At 39.8% G+C, this 17,440-nt stretch overlaps 1 protein-coding gene across 4 annotated transcripts in view; it reads right to left on the reverse strand.

Moving 5' to 3' along the window:
• The window catches only part of CHRM3 (cholinergic receptor muscarinic 3), a 546,556-nt gene that overhangs the window by 258,669 nt on the left and 270,447 nt on the right, over positions 1–17,440 (reverse strand). For all 4 annotated transcript variants that reach the window (XM_043925589.1, XM_043925588.1, XM_043925590.1 and 1 more), the window contains one exon: positions 2,670–2,772. The gene's annotated coding sequence lies outside the window, so the exon portion shown is untranslated. The remainder of the gene's footprint in view (positions 1–2,669; positions 2,773–17,440) is intronic.

Consider the following 17,440-nt stretch of genomic DNA (forward strand, 5'->3'; position numbering starts at 1 on the left):
GTCAGAAGATGTCTTTTATGGAAATCTTCTGTGTCACCTTATCTTCTTCCCTTGCAATGGGAAGCATATCATCTCCAGTTATGGGGTGGGTGGAGTCTAAAGGAAAGACTCCAGTAACTACCTCTATGGTCCACAGAACCACTACACAGTCATTTTGAAAAAGAAAAGTCTCCACTGCAGCTCAAATAAATAACTGGATTTATGTTATTTTTTGGTGACAAGGAGGAACTGTGTGTCAGAGCAGCAAGAGAGATGATTCCATGTATAACTACTAACCCTGACAAATACACATCCCTAGTTCAGTTAGTCCACCTAAAAATTCACTAGCATCAACTTACTTTGCTGGGTGGATCATGCAACTAGGAAGAAGTGACATTTAATAAACGCTGGTGGCTGTGCGCTAGCATTAATCTTATAATAATGTCGCTGCCAGGCTATAACCCCCCTTTGCTCCTGGCAGCAGTGTGACATCAGGACACTGACTGGGTGGCAATCTGTAAAAGTCAGGGATGCTTCTGGCCCGTGGGTCACTGCCTGTAGGGGAAGGCAGGCAGAAGATACTGTCAGATTAGGCAACAGGCCTCATGTGGGCCGCCCGCATTTGCTTCTGATATTTAATTCTTCAATGACCTAATCCTAACAAAGCTTCAACTCAGATTCTTCATTTAACCAAGGTATCAAAGATTCTCATCAGCTGTTACCATTATTGTTATTATTATTGAAGAGGTTTAAGCATGCATTAACTAGGTATGTCTCAATTCTGAAACAGTGACTGTGGCTGTTGGGTGGGGATGGAACTGAACAAAGATGAGAACAGAAAGGAGAAGGTGATTTAGCGATGATGGAAGAAAACTGTTAAGACCAGAAAGTGGTGAGCATGACTTGGACTCGGGGCATGGCCATTGCCATATAGGGACAGAGGAAAGTGTTAGGGCAGTGGTTCTAAACCTTGGTTGCATATCAGAATCATTTGAAGAACTTTCTACAGTTTTGAAGCCCAGCTCTACACTCAGAACTATTGGCTTAATTTTCTAGGTACAGCCTAAGCACCCAGGAAATTGTCTTTTCACAGTGAGGGCTGAGAACCACTGGGTGGTCACAGCAAGGTTTTGGAGGACTTGATGGGTTAGCTGTGGAGAGGTTAAGATGAGGGAGGTAATTTGTATGACAACTAGAATTTGGGTACAAGCAACTAATTTAATTCATTTCCAGAGAAAGAATATGGGAAGCCCAGATTTTTATGTGAACTCTTCTGATTTTTTGATTTGGCATTTTTTAAACACATGTATTGATATATTAATTTTGTGTTAAGCCAAAAAAAAAAAAAAAAAAAACCCCTATAAAAGAAACAACCTAAGGGAGCTGGAACATGCAGGTGACTAGCTGCAACTTCTGCCTTAAATCAGGAAGGTTAAACTTTAATTATAGATTTAAGACTTTCAGATAATGTAGAAGATAAATTCTCTGGAGACTCAGGGAAACACATCAATTAATTACTTGAGACCTTATTAAGAATAAAGATGACCTAGAGTATTTGGCATATTGTAATTGTGAATTCCCTTTCTCCCTCCTTACCTCTCTTCCTACCTCCTTCCCTCTCTCTCCCTCCCTCTTCCTAAGGAAACAACACATTTTTTTTTCCAAGGTCATGGGTTAAGGAGTACAGCATAACATTTTTTTCCCCCAAGGTCATAGGTTATATCTGATTAAGTCTCCAGGCTATGCTACTTCCCAAGTGTGGTTTTCAGCAGACATTTTGGGAAGGAGGATTGGGCAGGGCAGCTTTACTTTTGAAAATACAATTTATATAGACTGGACACTTTTCTAAATACATACCAAAATTTCAAAAAGTCTACAATAGTTCCGAAAATATTTTGGAAAATTGAATACAACAAAGCAATGAAGCTTATAATCAAGTATCTCTTAGAGCTAACATACTAGTCCCCCACAACCCCCCACAACACACACACACACACAGAGCACTCATCAAAGTAGTCAGAACTGAATTAAATCAGGAGCTACACAGCTTATATCTCATAAGAATCTAATTTCAGAATATCCCCTTCAAGATAACTTACAAAACAATAACACCTTCAAATACTGTATTTTTTGCCTTTATGTCATATTTGTGTCATTTTACACCACGGGAATACTGGTCACAAAAACTAAGAGCATCAAATAATCATTAATTAAATCCCATGTGCAGTCATTTAGTTCAAAATTTGGTACTTAGGTTTGTCTAAGACTGGACCAATTTTGGAAAAAAAAAAGTTACATCTTTCTGTTAGACTTTAGACTTTTGGATACTATATTTATAAACATACCAGGGGATCTGTCATATTTCATATACTTGAGTTCCACAGAGTTATATATTAAATTCCATTATTTTCAGAGCCATATGAGCATGGAATTTCCATTCTCTACTGGCATGAATGTATTCTTAATTTGTATCAATCACACAACAAAGGAAATGAAGGGTGTTGGGGAGTCTCGTAGGTCGTACTATAAACACATGCTCTAAGCAGAAAAGACAAAGATCATCTCTAATACATGAAGTTTGCTCTTCAGAACAAATTCCATTCTTAATCAACAATAAGAAAAGCATAAATGGATATAACACCCATGGGTATTCAAAGGATGAGAAAGCAAACACGGGGAGTCTTACATACCTACTCCAGGTAGGATCCTCAAACCAATCCAATGTATCAATGACTGTGCTGTGTGCTGAACTTTCCTTGTAGAAAGAAACCAGATGCCATGTCGCCACGAAAGCTGAAAACCAGAAAAAGGAGGAGTGAACAAATCTAAAACAAGACAAAAGAAGCAGCAGGAAACTTGGGACCACTGAATTGTGAGACGGCATTTTAATGAAATGATAGGTTCCATAAATGGGGATTTATTCCAGTGTCTCCCCAAATGAATTTCATCAAGACACCTTTTCATCCCACAATAACTGTTAGCACCCTGCCACAGGAGTGATCCACAGCAGTTACCAGGGAAACGACTTGTGTAACGCACTTCTCCACAAGTGACACATTTCACAGACTGTCATATGGTCACATGTTCTCAGTTTGAAACTTTCAGTAACTAGGAGTACTTTATAAGCTTCCCTATTAAAATATGCACATAAGGCGCATATATTTACATCACATACAGAAAGTTTGAGTGTCGTTTCTTTCACAAGTTTCATAGCAAATTAGTGAAGAATCATGAACCTGACTAGTACAGCTTCTTTCATGGTGGTGAGTATCTGACATTCACTCATCATTCTGATCAATATTTACTGAGTAAATAACAAGAACCAGATATTGGGTTGAGAAAATGAATAAGATTTGGTCCTGCCGTTAAAAACCCAAGTCCACTTGAGTAGGAAAGGCCACACTTGGACCCACAGCAACCCTGAGGAAGAAGTCATTGTGTTCACAGCGCAGACAGGACACGTGGGTGAGACAGAAAGCAGAGGGTCTTTAAGCTGAGCCTTGAATGGTGAGCAGGAGAAGAACAGACAGACAAAGGGAGATGGAGGCGAGGTGCGGGGAGAAGGGTATTATTCAGGCAGCATGTTCAAACACAGGAAGCTGTGAGGGAGAATCGCGTGTTCTGAAACTGCCTTATATCGGGTCTACAATAACGTGAGGGAATAGAACGTGAACAAAGGAAATGGCAGAACATCCTTTTACAGATTTAAATAGCCATAACTCAGCCCAACAGTACAAACACAAGCACCCACCCAAATGACTGTATACAACCTGAAACGATTCCCTAACTCCTGTACACACGTCATCTCGTCCTGGACTCAAAAGGTTGGGGGGGCCCACCCAAGGCCAGAAAGTGATTTGTATAAATAACTTCACTTTTTCAGATTCTGAATGTAAGTGATATCAGGTGATATTTGTCTTTCTCTGTCTGACTTACTTAATATGACAGTTTCTGGGTCCACCCATTGCTGCAAATGGCACTATTTCATTCTTTTTAATCACTGAGTAATACTGATGATGCTACTGTTGGTGTGACAGAAACGAAGTCGTTTCTGACTCTTTTGCGACCCCATGGACTGTAACCTGTCAGGCTTCTCTGTCCATGAGATTTCCCAGGCAAGAATATTTGAGAGGGTTGCCACCTCCTTCTCCAGGGGATCTTCCCGACCCAGGGATCAAACTGGCCTCTCCTGCACTGGCAGGCAGGTTCTTCACCATTGAACCATCAGGAAAGCCCATGACTAATACACTTCTTTACAAAACAGAAATAAGACTCATAGATATAGGCAACAAACTTATGGTTACCAAAAAGGAATAAGGGGGAGGGATAAATTGGGAATTTGCAATTAACAGATATGAACTACTATATAAATTAGATAAACAAGGACCTACTGTGTAGCACAGAGAACTTTACTCAATACTGTGTAATAACCTATAATGGAAAAGAATCTGAAAAATTTCATATATATATATGTTTTATATATATATATATATTGTGTGTATACACATATATATGTAAATAAAACATAATCACTGCTGTTCACTGAATCATTGCAAATCAACTATATTCAACACAAAATGTTAATAAAAGAAACTAAAAGAAAACTTCATATAATTGGGGAAAAAATTGATCCATGTAGATAAGTTTAGTCCCCACTCTGTGCAGGGAGAGGGGTGTGTGTAGCATGTGGAATGACATCCTATTTCATGACATATGTTCTCCTGATTGCTCCAGTTCAGGCTCCAGGCACAATCAAGGTGTTGCCATCATCACCTTTTCTGTTTCCAGTTTTAGGAAAGCAAGCATGGGGTAGAAAGATTATGATTAGTTCATGTGTTTTCATCCCCTGGGTTTTGATATGTTTAAAAGAAGACTTCTTGGTACAGCCACATTGAAGGCAAGACTGGCAACTGTGTACCGTCCAGCAACTGCGGAGAATCTGGAGGTTGTCTACATTCAGCTGTGATCCTCAGATGCCCTCTGTGTTTGTAACTGTTACATATGAGGCTCACTCAGGCCTCCTGGTTTTTGCTTTTGACTTCATCAGCACTTTAATAACTTTGCTGATGTAGTGAGTGGATAAAAGGGCTTTGCACTGTGGTCAGAGGTTGGATTAGTGCATTTATTCAGAGAGGAAAAGAGGCCAGTGCTCATTTGTAACATATGAAAATGGGGAGAGCCAGCACAGAGATAGGGGAAATGCAGGTTTAGTAATATAAAAATGGAGAAATCTTGTCTATGACACATACTTATGTAAGGAAAAAATCTAAAGAGGGCCTGTGATGTTCTCCAAGGAACAAGAAATATAGCTGCTGAGGTTGGAAAGACTGGAGAGGAATTTTTTCTTTCCTCTTCCTCCTCCTCCTCCCACTTTTCCTCTTCTAAACTCCTAAAGTGAAACTGCTTATAATACATCTTATTCAGTTCAATCTCTCACCATGAAAGTGAGACTGGAAAATCTTGTGGTAGCCCCCAAATCTCCTTGCCCTCATGAAATAGGATATAAGCTTTTATTTTCAATGCTTTTCCAATTGAGAAACTGTATGCCTGTTATAGGCTTCCTGAGACCTTATAACATATTAGGAATTATTTTAGCTTTAAAGAAGCATGGTTGCTTAAAAAGGAAGCTTCTGCTACAGAGGCTTTCAAGATAGAAACCAATTCCAGGCAACAGATGAGCAATAACGCCTAGAAAAGAGACAGACATTAGATGTAAGACAGACAAAATCCAGCTGACAGTACCATCCAGATATGCAACTTGCAGTAATGCTCTTGTGTTGCAGCTGCTTGACAAACCACACTTGTTACCATAGAAGTAAGCTTGTTCTTGGGTACTGGCAGCAGACAGCAGATGAAGCAGAAACATTACCCGAAACCAAAACAAAGAAGCAAATAAACAAATCAAAATACCTCTGAGCAACCTAAAGGAAGAAAACTTGGACAAGTCATATAAAGAGAAATTGAACTATACACAAAATTCTAAAATGAGCAATTTACGGAACAATTTTATTCTGAGTATATTTCCCACTTGTTTGTATGGACACTTAGGAAATTCAAGGGGTGTGATAGATTTGGCCTCTGTGATTTGTGGTATAATTCAGCGCTTGCTGGCATGGTAGAGATTGGTTCTCTGCAGAAATCTGACAACTAGCTCCTATAAACTCTGGAATGAGAAATCGGGTTCTATGAAAATTTGTACAAAAAGAACTTGAATGTTTAATCCATTGAAGAAGGAGTCAGGAGCAGGGGGGTTGATGGACTAAATGAGGGAGCCACAGACAGAGGGACGGAGAATTAATAATTTCCTTTGTGGCGTGAACACACGAGGCATTGATGAATTCCTCTAATCATTTCAACAGCTTTATGAAGAAAATATCACTGTCACTAGTTTACAAATAGAGAAATTATATTTTTTTTTGATAGGCTAACTCACTTAACACACAACAAGTGGCCTTCTTATTGCATTAACTAGATTGCATTAACTACAATTATAAATAATAAAATGCAGCTGAGATAATTGGGAAAACAATTGATAGACTCACATATTTCAGTTGTATTATACATACGTACAGCCCACTGAATCACTGCCTCACTCATACCTATATTTAGAGTCCTTAAATATATTAATATCTTTGGACTTTGTTATCCACTCACAAATTATCCCAAGCAAACAATTCAAAATCAGGAAAATGTCATTGCAGCATTATTCATAATAGTGAATAATAGAAACTATTTGTGTATCCCACAGCAGGGCATCTAAGAAAATATGGACATATTAACTCCAGAGTATATTAAGTTGCCATTAAAGTAATAATTAAGTCACAATACAAAGAAAGTGGTATATAAAATTGTATGTTCTGATTATAAATAGGTACAAAATATATATGTGAATAAATACTATCCACAGGACCAGGATAAAGAAAATTGTGGTACTAGGGTAGACTAGTTATGAATGCATTAAAAAACCTTAACCCCATTCTCATAATATATTTTAAAGCTTTACCCTTTTGAAATACCCACTCAATAGAAATACAGACTCAAAAACATGATATATTTAGAATACGTATTTACAAGTTACCTTCCAGCACACACAATTATTTTGTTACACTGTTAACTATTTGAGAGTGGAGGAAAGAGTTTGGAGACGGAGATATACTTAGGGTGATGCTGAGATAAAATACATATATATTTTAACAGAAGGTGGAACTCAGTTTCCTATAATGACAGTCCGTGGAAAAATTAGGTAAGATTACAAAAACAAGAAGACTTGTTAACATGATCATTAATGTATGTGATTTTAAACAGATCTATGATCAACAGTCTTTTCCCCTTGTACCATAGCTTTCACCTTCTTACATTCCCTCCGTCCCATTTCCTAAAAGAAAAAAAAAAAAAAAAAAAAGCTAAGGAAAATTGGCTAGCTGCAGAAATCTCCCATTTCTTCATTTTCTTCATTAAGACATCACCCATCTCCTCAACAAGATCTCCTCCTCAGAAGCCATTTAGTCTTAGCAGGGCAGGGAGAAAGTACTTTTGAAGAAGCAAAAGCTAGTTTTTGCTTGCTGATCTCTATCTAAGAATACGGGTGAGCTAGCAAGTGTTTATCATTTGTCTCAGATGGTATCATATTCATCTCTCTCTAGTCTTGGTCTCACTCCTGGCTTTAGACAGTAATATCTAGCATTTGCTGCTCCAAAACATCTCCTACCCTCTAGAAGTAAGATAAAGGGGTAAAAGCTCCATGGAGTGGCTTTTACCTGGCTCCGGAGCTCTTAGAAAGCAAACAAACTTACTACCTTCCACGTCTGTAAATCTCACAAATCATTAGAAATTCACAAACCACATTCCCTGTCCCTCCCCCGGCAGTTGTTTATACATTTAATATAAAGAGAAATGCAAAATTCAATGTAATTCAAGTACTGTTCAATCTCTTTTGGATAAGCCAGCCTTTCTGTTAGCCTTCCTTGCCTACTCTTTCTCTCAACATGGGCGTGCGCGCACACACGCACACACACACACACAAAGAAGTGTGGCTTCAATAAATGCAGAAGAGAAGAAACAGTTTGCATTTCCAAACATGACTTTGTCTATTTCCTTTGACTTGTGGGATAGATCTCCTTATTTATCTGGGTGCTCCTAACCCTGCTGACATAGTAAAGTTTACCACTGGCATGCATGCCATCTCTTATTTCTTGACTAATTCAAGTTGGGTAGACGTTTCTGTTTAACTCGACCTCATCTTATCTCTTGCTGACAGTGTACCCTTCTCAGAGGTCTGACCGTGATGCACCTTCAGCCTTGGGGTGCTGCAGCCCTCAGATCAGAACCATCTTCTCCTAGGGGATGGCACCACAGCCCCAGCGACACATTCTCCAGCCCTTTCAGGGTCCTATCCATGCCACACTAGAACTTAAGTTCCGAGGCTTTCCACCGATTGACCTTGTTACACTGCTAAGTTCACTATGATGCTGGCAAAGGGCTGCATGTGAATTAGCTGCCTGTCTTAGACACACCTCCTTCTCACGAAAACAAACCTCATTCTCCGGACCCAAAACTCCAGGAAAGAAAGTTGGGAGGCACCTATTAGATTGCATCACTTTCCTTTCACAGTCATTCTTATTTTGCAGAATTCCTTGGACTCAGCAAGGGGTCAATCTTCCTTTTCTTTCTTGGCGTTATAATCTCAATATCAGAGAGTGAGCCTACATGTAATAAGTTGAAGGGTTTCCCCCCTATACAATAGGACTTCAGTTTTTAAGGCTGACTCTTGATAATCTAATCTTTATCAATCTATCCTTGATAAATCTAGAGGATGCTTTCTCAAAAAGTAATTGGGATCTCCTCTCATAACCATGACAAAATACAAGGATGGAGTATAACTTACAACCTAGCACTCTCCTATTTTCCCCCCAAACCCTAGAACACTACAAAAAACAAATGAAGTAATTATTTTGAGGGACTGGTATAGGTAGTGTGGGGCTGTGATGACAGAGAAAGGAAACCAATAAGAGAAGAAAAACCTATATCTGGGTTCCTTGTTTGGAAGAGGTTTCTGGAAAGTGGGCACAGGAAAGGGAAAGTCAAACTCAGCTTGATTGCCTCATTGAACTGAGGAAGTGGTGATCACTGAGGATTCCAGGAATACTATGAAGAAGATGCTCAACAACGTTAGTTACTAGGAAATTAAAACCACAATAAGAGGCCACAATACCACTAAAACAACTGATTACAGAATGTTGGCAAGGATGTGCAGCAACTATAGCGTTCTTACGCTGCTGGTGGGAATATAAAATGATACAACCTCTTTCGAAGACAGTTTCACAGCTTATTATGTAGGTAAACACATGCTTAATATGCAGCTGAGCAATTTTACTCCTAGCTGTTTACCCAAGAGAGATAAAAATATATGTCTACACAGAAACTTATACATCAATGTTCACAGCAACTTCATTCATAATTGCCTCAAACTGGAAAAAAATGTCCAAACTGGAAAAAAAAAAATAGAGAAAGCAAAACCTTGATACTGTCATACAATGGAATTAAAAAATGCAAGAGAAAGGGAAGAATCACTGAAACCATTACAACACCATGTAAAAATATTATGCTGAACAAAAGAAGCCAGACACAAAAGTGAATATTGAAAGATTTCATTACTATAAAACTCTAGGAAAAAAAATCTAAGGGTCAGAAAGCAGAACAGTATTAGCCTGGGATTGGGGTAGGGCAAGGGGGTGTCAGCTGACTAGGAAGGGCAATAGGCGAACTTTGTGTGGTGAGGGAAATGTACCAGGACTTGGTTTAGTGGTAATAACATGGCAGATAAATTTGTTTAACCTCATCCAAACATGTCGTTAAAGTGAGTGCTTGTTATTGTATATATATCTCAATATAATATTGAGATTAAAATTAAATTTTACTTGGTGGCTTATTCTTTTATAATATCAGAAATGATCTCTTAAAAATATTTTGTCATTTAAAAATTTTTTTAAATAGTAATTTAGGTACATTAGGGAATGTGCAGATCTTGCATTTGTTTTAACATAATCCACTGTTGGGACTTCTCCAGTGGTCCAGTGGCTAAGACACTCCCAATGCAGGGGGCACAGGTTTGATCCCTGGTCAGGGAACAAAGATCCCACACGCAGCATGTAAGAGTTTGCATGTTGCAACTAAGACCTGGCTCAGCCAAATAAATTAATTTAAAAACAAATCCAGTGTCTGCGGGAAAAGGGTGTCCTAGAAAGTAATACGCTGCCCATGTGCTACTAATTCCTGAAGGCAGGTGGTGAGCACAGGGGGTTGATTATGCTTTTCTACTTTTGAATATGTCTGTAATTTTTTAATTTAAAATGTTTTAAACATCTAGTGGATCGCATTTATTTAAGACATTATTAACCTATTAGTTAGCATTAGATGTCTACTTGACTTACTCTCCAAATCCTTATCCCCTGATTATGTGTAAAGTCTTTCTGTGTCTTTTTTACACTTTTCATGTTGTCCTTTACTTTTCTCCTTTCATCTCTTAGCCAACAATAACTTTCATAGAGTCAGCCTGCATGACACATTTAAGTCAAGACCTGAGTAATTTGAGAGAAAATTAGTTAAACTTCTGAGTCTGGTCCTTTACATTCAACGATCATGAATTTCAGTAAGCCTGGCCTGCAGAAGAAAGGCCCCTTCAGGAACAAATGAAACAGCCAGGTATGGAGAAATATCATTTTGTTAAGAAGTCTGCTTAACAGGATGATTGAAACAAATGGAACAAAGAAACCAAGTTAACACAGTGAACACAAAGAGACAGTTCGAAACATTTAAAAGGGAAAGGAAACTGGACTTAATTATTTTCATCCTACCTTTTTTTCCCTTTTAAGACATTTGGATTCTTGCTAACTTCAGGGAAAGTTGGTTCCAGGCTCCTAGTCACAGGAGTGGGATTCTGGTCCACAGGTGCTGAGCCTGGTTCTGGCTAACACAGAGTGTGCACAGGCTCCATGCTGACATTATTTTTATAGATTTTATGGATCATTTTATAGATTTTCCAGTGAGAATGAAGCCCAAGATGAAGTCAGTCAAAGTGGAAATTGATTAAGAATGTAGATGGCAGTGTTCAACTATGTAGGCAAGAATGGCCTTTAGAGAAATTAATGTCCCCTTCAGTTTCTTAGTGATGTATTAAATGGAATATAGTGCTTTCCCCCTGTTCCTATTATGTCTAGAACTACCCGTTCTTTCTATGAATAAGACCCCAAACTGATTTTCTAATGAGCAAGAGTGGACCAAAAAACATGTATTAATTACCAGCAAAGAACATAAGCTCTGCAATCACACTCTGATGGGATAAATAAGAACTTTGTTCTCCAGAACCCAGCCCATTATGGACAAACTGAGAATTGTTCTTAATGTTAAACTGGAACAATAAGGGATCAGGATATTTAAGAGTACATGCTGTACAGGGTCGACACACAATCCTATTATTGTAGAACTCTCATTTTCCTTTAGACACATTCTTTTTTCAAATATATCTTCTTGGGGACTTTTCTGATGGTCCAGTGTTTAGGACCCTGTGCTTCCAATGCAAAGGGTGTGGGTTCAATCCTGGGTTGGGGAACTAAGATCCCACATGCTGCGTGACATGATCAAAAAGTAAAAACTAAAAAAAAAAAAAGTATATCTTCTTATAAAATGTTTCTTCTTAGGAATTAAAGAATAAAAATTTTAAAGAGTCTGACTAAAAAAAAAAATAAAAGAGTCTGACTACAGAAAAAGGGACTACAGAATTTTTCTGACTACAGAAAAATTCCTAGGATAGAAACACATTACACTCGCTTCTTTACCAAGATGCTTTATATTTAATTATTCCAAAGGAAATAATAGGTAAAGAGCACGATACATACACTAGTGTGTTTCTGGGATGTGGAGAAATGTAATTATCTTCCTTGCTTTTGGGAAGTTTATGTTATCATTTAGGCAAAAAGATAATCATGTTGTAAGTAAAATGATACAAAGTTTTTTATATATGTATGTATACTATATACATAGTGTGAATCTGTCTGTCTATCTATCTATCCAGCTGTCCATCCATCCATACATCCATCCACCCATCTATTTATGTAATGTGGTGCTCAAGTTCTTGGCAGTGAGGACCACAGTGCTGTGGGAAATGCATACATTTATAAAGGATAAATTGAGAAAGAAGGAAATGGTTTGTGAGAGCCAAGCCAGATCTCAAAATATGAATACAATTCATAAAGTAACAGGAGGTATGTGTTTCTGGGGTGGGGGACAATAAAAACAAAGGTTAAGAATCGAGATGATCTACTGTGGGACCAAGCAAGAAAAACACTGGGCTAAGTCAGAGGAAATTAGGTTGGAGCTTGACTTGGGAAAGCCATGAATGCTGGTCCTCAGGGGCTTACACTTTATCCTAAGAGCAAGGCATCCTCTGAAATGTTCTGAATAGAAGGTGGACATGATAGAGATGGTTTTTACATAAAGGAGATATAGAAGCGATGCTGACTAGACAAAGGGCAAAAAACTAAAGAAGCAGAGGCTAAATCAAATTTTAAAAGTGTATTGACCTTAGGATTTCCCTGGTGGTCCAGCGGTTAGGACTCTGTGCTCCCAGTGCATGGGGCACTGGTTCCATCCCTGATTGGGGAACTAAGATCCTTCATGACATGTGGTGTGGTAAAAAGCAAATAAATAAAATAAGCTGGTGTTTTAAAAAAAACAAAACAAAAAACAGTATACTGACCTTAAGAGATGAATAAGGAACATGTCTAAGTAGTAGCAAACTCTTAATAAGATTAAATGCTTAGAGTCTACATACACTGGTGAGTTTGGAAGCAAGTCAACATGAAACATTGACTGCATATGGCTTTAAGTTGTCTGAGAAAGGCTTATCACAGGGTTGCAAAGCTACAAGCATCAGAGCAGGATGAGTTTGGTGTCCACCAGGCCCTGGAAGACACTGAAAGAGGACACAGAGGAAGTTCACTGATGCTAGATCCTGTGGAGTGGGGTCGGGGTTTGACAGGAAGACACTGAAGACAAGTGGATTCAGGCGAAGAGAAATACAGGAAAACGTTAGGAGGCCAGCAGTGGAGAACACATCAGGGGACTCCGCATGTGCCTGTCCCTGCGTTTATAGAAGGTGGCACGTGCAGAGGGAGAGAATGGCAGAAGTAAAAAATTACTTCTACCCCTTTGGCTTCAGTTTCTTCATGGGACTGTTGAGGAGCTGCTGCCAGAAAATGCCCGCCTTAGCCAGGAAAGACAATAACCACTTGCCTGAGTTGCCTCACAACAGGAGGTCTCGATAAAAAAACTACAGTGCTGCCAGTGAAAAATAACTGGGAGAATGTGAGGCTGGCTGAGAGGAGGGAGGACATGCCAGCCCATAATATGTCTGCTAGTTTCCCAGAAGCCCTCATGCTGGAATCCATCTTGGCTGACAGAGGTCTGCGCCACCAGGAAGTACTCCAGTCAGACTAAATATGAGACAAGCAAGATGATTGGCTAGAGACAACCTGGAAACTCACCCCGTTACCATAAAACCTGAGACTGTGAACAGAGCAGTTCTCCTGAGTCTCCTTATCCTCCTGCTCTCTACCCAGGTATCCCTTCCCAATAAAGTCTCTTGCTTTGTCAGCAAGTGTGTCTCCTTGGACAGGTTATTTCTGAGTGATAGATGCAAGCTTGCTCTTGTGCTGTGGAAGAAGTCCCCCTTCCTGCAATAGAACTTTATATTTTTATAGTTAAAATTACACTGAAGACCTGTCCCAAAGTTGAATGATAATCACTCTGTAACTGAGAGCATTGAAATAGAGAAATTGTGGGAAGCAGTTACCGTGGGAACCATGAGAAAAGGTCTTGACAGCCCTTTGGAGTACCCAGCACAGACCAACAGACAGGATGCTCAGGTGAGGGTGGAATGTAAGGGACACGTGCTGAAGAAAATGTGTCACCAGACTTGTAACCATAAGTGCAAGACTTTGAGCTTTTTGATTGTAGTATAAGTGCCTGGAATCAAGCTTTTGATTGCCAAGGCATCTATCTCAAAGACAGCCATCTCAGTAAATATTGCCAGGAGACTTCCCTGGTGGTCCAGTGGCTGAGACTCCATGCTCCCAATACAGGGGCCCTGGGTTTCATCCCCGGTCAGGGAACTAGATCACATATGCTGCAACTAAGACTTGGCAGAGTCGAATAAATATATAATATTTAAAAATATACATACATTGCCAGCTGTGTGCTTGCTAAGTCACTTCAGTGGTGTTCGAGTCTTTGCGACCTATGGGTTCTAGCCCTCCAGGCTCCTCTATCCACAGGACTCTCCAGGTAAGAACACTGGAGTAGGTTGTCATGCCCTTCCCCTCCCTCCAGGAGATCTTCCTCACTCAGAGACTGAACCCGAGTCTCTTATGTCTCCTGCATTGGCGGGGGGGGGGGGTTTACCGTTAGTGTCACCTGGGAAGCCTGTAGCTGTGTGACATAGCTCCTGAAAGAGCAATGAGATACTTCCCCACTTTCCCACTCATGAAGGTTCCCTTCTAGAAAGCACTGGGTGATGTAGATAACTACAAGCCTGAGTGATTCTGCTTTTCTTTTCCCCATTCTGCATCCTAATTCTGGCTTTTATGCTTTAAATTTGCTAATAAAGAATAAACTTGTGAAACCCTAATCACCCCCACCCCACTTGGACCCCATAAGGACGGAGTCTCAGGTCCATACTTTTTCTCCCTCTACGTACCCTTGACCTCTGATGTCTGGTTCTCGGGAGTGCCATGTGCCTGCCCGGACCTGTAAGTAATAAATCTTATTCTTCAAAGTTTCCTGATGGTTTTTGCTAAGATGTATCTTGTGATCATAACAGGAACCACATGGACTGGTCAAGCCACAACTCTGGGTTCAGTTGGGATAATGTCTGTGGGGGCTCAATACAAGTCCAGACATTCTTAGCTTATCAATTCACTATCAATCACTATAAGACAGCTGAGACCAAGACAAATCCCCAGCAGACTGGACAGAAAAGTAAAAGGTGATTGTTCTCATACTTTTATATGGTCAAGGAATCAAGAGAATAGTACTTTCTTTGAGATAAAAAGGGAAAGGTGTGTGTATATTTCAGGAAATACTGTAAATAGATCTGTGTTTCAGAGATGCTGAATTTGGTGTGAGTGGGGCTCATTCAGCAATAGAAACAATAAGTTACACAGAAATTAAGTTTGGAGAGAATATAAAGATTAAAATATAAAGATGACCTATCTGTATAACAGCTGGGAGAGTGACTTGAGAAGAAAGATGTAGAAGAGGAAGCTAAGACAGTATAAGAGAGGAGTTGAAGACTCAGTTTTAGGGAATAACTATTTCAGGAGGCAGGAGGTAGAAAGGAAGAATCCAGCCAAAACTTAGGAAGCAGCAAGAGAGAGCAGAAGAACTCAAGGATGCTGAGATGTTGACAGCAATGTAGAACTGCCATATGACCCAGCAATCCGACTTCTGGGCATACACACTGAGGAAACCAGATCTGAAAGAGACATGTGCACCCCAATGTTCATCACAGCCCTGTTTATAATAGCCAGGACATGGAAGCAACCTAGATGCCCATCAGCAGACGAATGGATAAGGAAGCTGTGGTACATATACACCATGGAATATTACTCAGCCGTTAAAAAGAATTCATTTGAATCAGTTCTAATGAGATGGATGAAACTGGAGCCCATTATACAGAGTGAAGTAAGCCAGAAAGATAAAGACCATTATAGTATACTAACACATATATATGGAATTTAGAAAGATGGTAATGATAACCCTATATGCAAAACAGAAGAAGAGACACAGATGTACAGAACAGACTTTTGGACTCTGTGGGAGAAGGCGAGGGTGGGATGTTTCAAGAGAACAGCATCGAAGCGTGTATATTATCTATGGTGAAACAGATCACCAGCCCAGGTTGGATGCATGAGACAACTGCTCGGGCCTGGTGCACTGGGAACACCCAGAGGGATTGGGTAGAGAGGGAGGTGGGAGGGGGATCGGGATGGGGAATGCATGTAAATCCATGGCTGATTCAAGTCAATGTATGACAAAAACCACTACAGTATTGTAAAGTAATTAGCCTCCAACTAATAAAAATAAATGAATAAATAAATAAAACAGAGTGACACACACACAAAAAAAGAAGTTGCCTCAAATTCTAAGATGCTTTCAAGTAGAAAAACTAGGGGAAAAAAAAGCTCAGGTTAGGAAAAAGAAGGGTTCACTGATAACATTTAAGACCAATGTTTCAGGATAATGAGAGAGAAGGAGATGCTAATGACAGTGAATCAAGGATGAGAGGAGATGGCAGGTAAGGGCAGAAGTGCTGATGAATCCGACAAAGAAGAGGACGCAGGAAAACACATGAGAGCTGGAGGAGACAGTGCCGGGCACACAGCACACAGATGGCACTGGAGCTTCTCTGAATGAGTAAAAGCAGACAGGCAGGTGAGCTCAAGAAAATATCTTACACTTCTTAAGAAAACAAATTTAATTAAAATTTTTTATTGAGGTACAATTAACATATAACATTAGTTTCAAGTGCACAACACACTGATGCAATATTTGTAAATACTGCAAAATGACCACCACAACACATCCAGTTAACTATACATACAAACTTTTTTCTTTTTTTTTTTGGCTGCACCATGAGGCTCCTGGGATCTTAGTTCCTCGACCTGGGTTGGACTCAGGCCCTCAGCAGTGAAAGCACAAAATCCTAACCACTGGACTGCCAGGGAAGTACTCCCCTGCTAATTTTTGTTCCTGTGGTAAGAAAAAATTAAGTTTTAATGTTTAGAATACTAGGACTAGAAGTCAGGAAATAGGCTAAAAGGGCAGATGTCAAAGACCAGAAATAGGATGGGAGTCCAGATGGAAATGTGAATGTCTTAGCTGAAGGGACATTTCTTCTCCAGAAAGAGAGAGAAGGATGAGAAAAGGGACAGAATAAGGATAGATGTGTTAAGGAGACCCGAGGAAAGATGTGTGGGCTCTAGGTTTCTCAAAGAAGCAGGTGATGGGATATTCATCTTTGATCAGAAAGACCATGTACAGAATTACGGGTGGAAAGTGAAGGGGAACTTCTGGCAAAGCTTCGGTGAAGAGTGGACTAAGCCATGATAAAAGACAGGCAGCATGCGGAGGAGCCAGGAAGAGCCACAGTTACAACGAGTCTTGTCTATAAACCTCGTGGGTTTGCCCAATGATATGTCGTCACACTGAAACATGAGAAGAGGAGGGCTTTGAGGAGGGTGAGAGGGCATATCCACATGAAGACGCAAGAGTGGCTGGGGCATCAGAAAGGGTAGGTGGCAGAGAAGGGTCTCGACAAAATGCTTGGTGTGGCCAGAAGGGAGCCCACAGCATGGACTCCATGGGAGACAGGAAGAAAAAGAGTTCAGAATTCACGAGGAGAGAT

This window comes from Cervus elaphus, chromosome 15 (genome assembly GCF_910594005.1).
Source record: "Cervus elaphus chromosome 15, mCerEla1.1, whole genome shotgun sequence".
Lineage (NCBI taxonomy): Eukaryota > Metazoa > Chordata > Mammalia > Artiodactyla > Cervidae > Cervus > Cervus elaphus.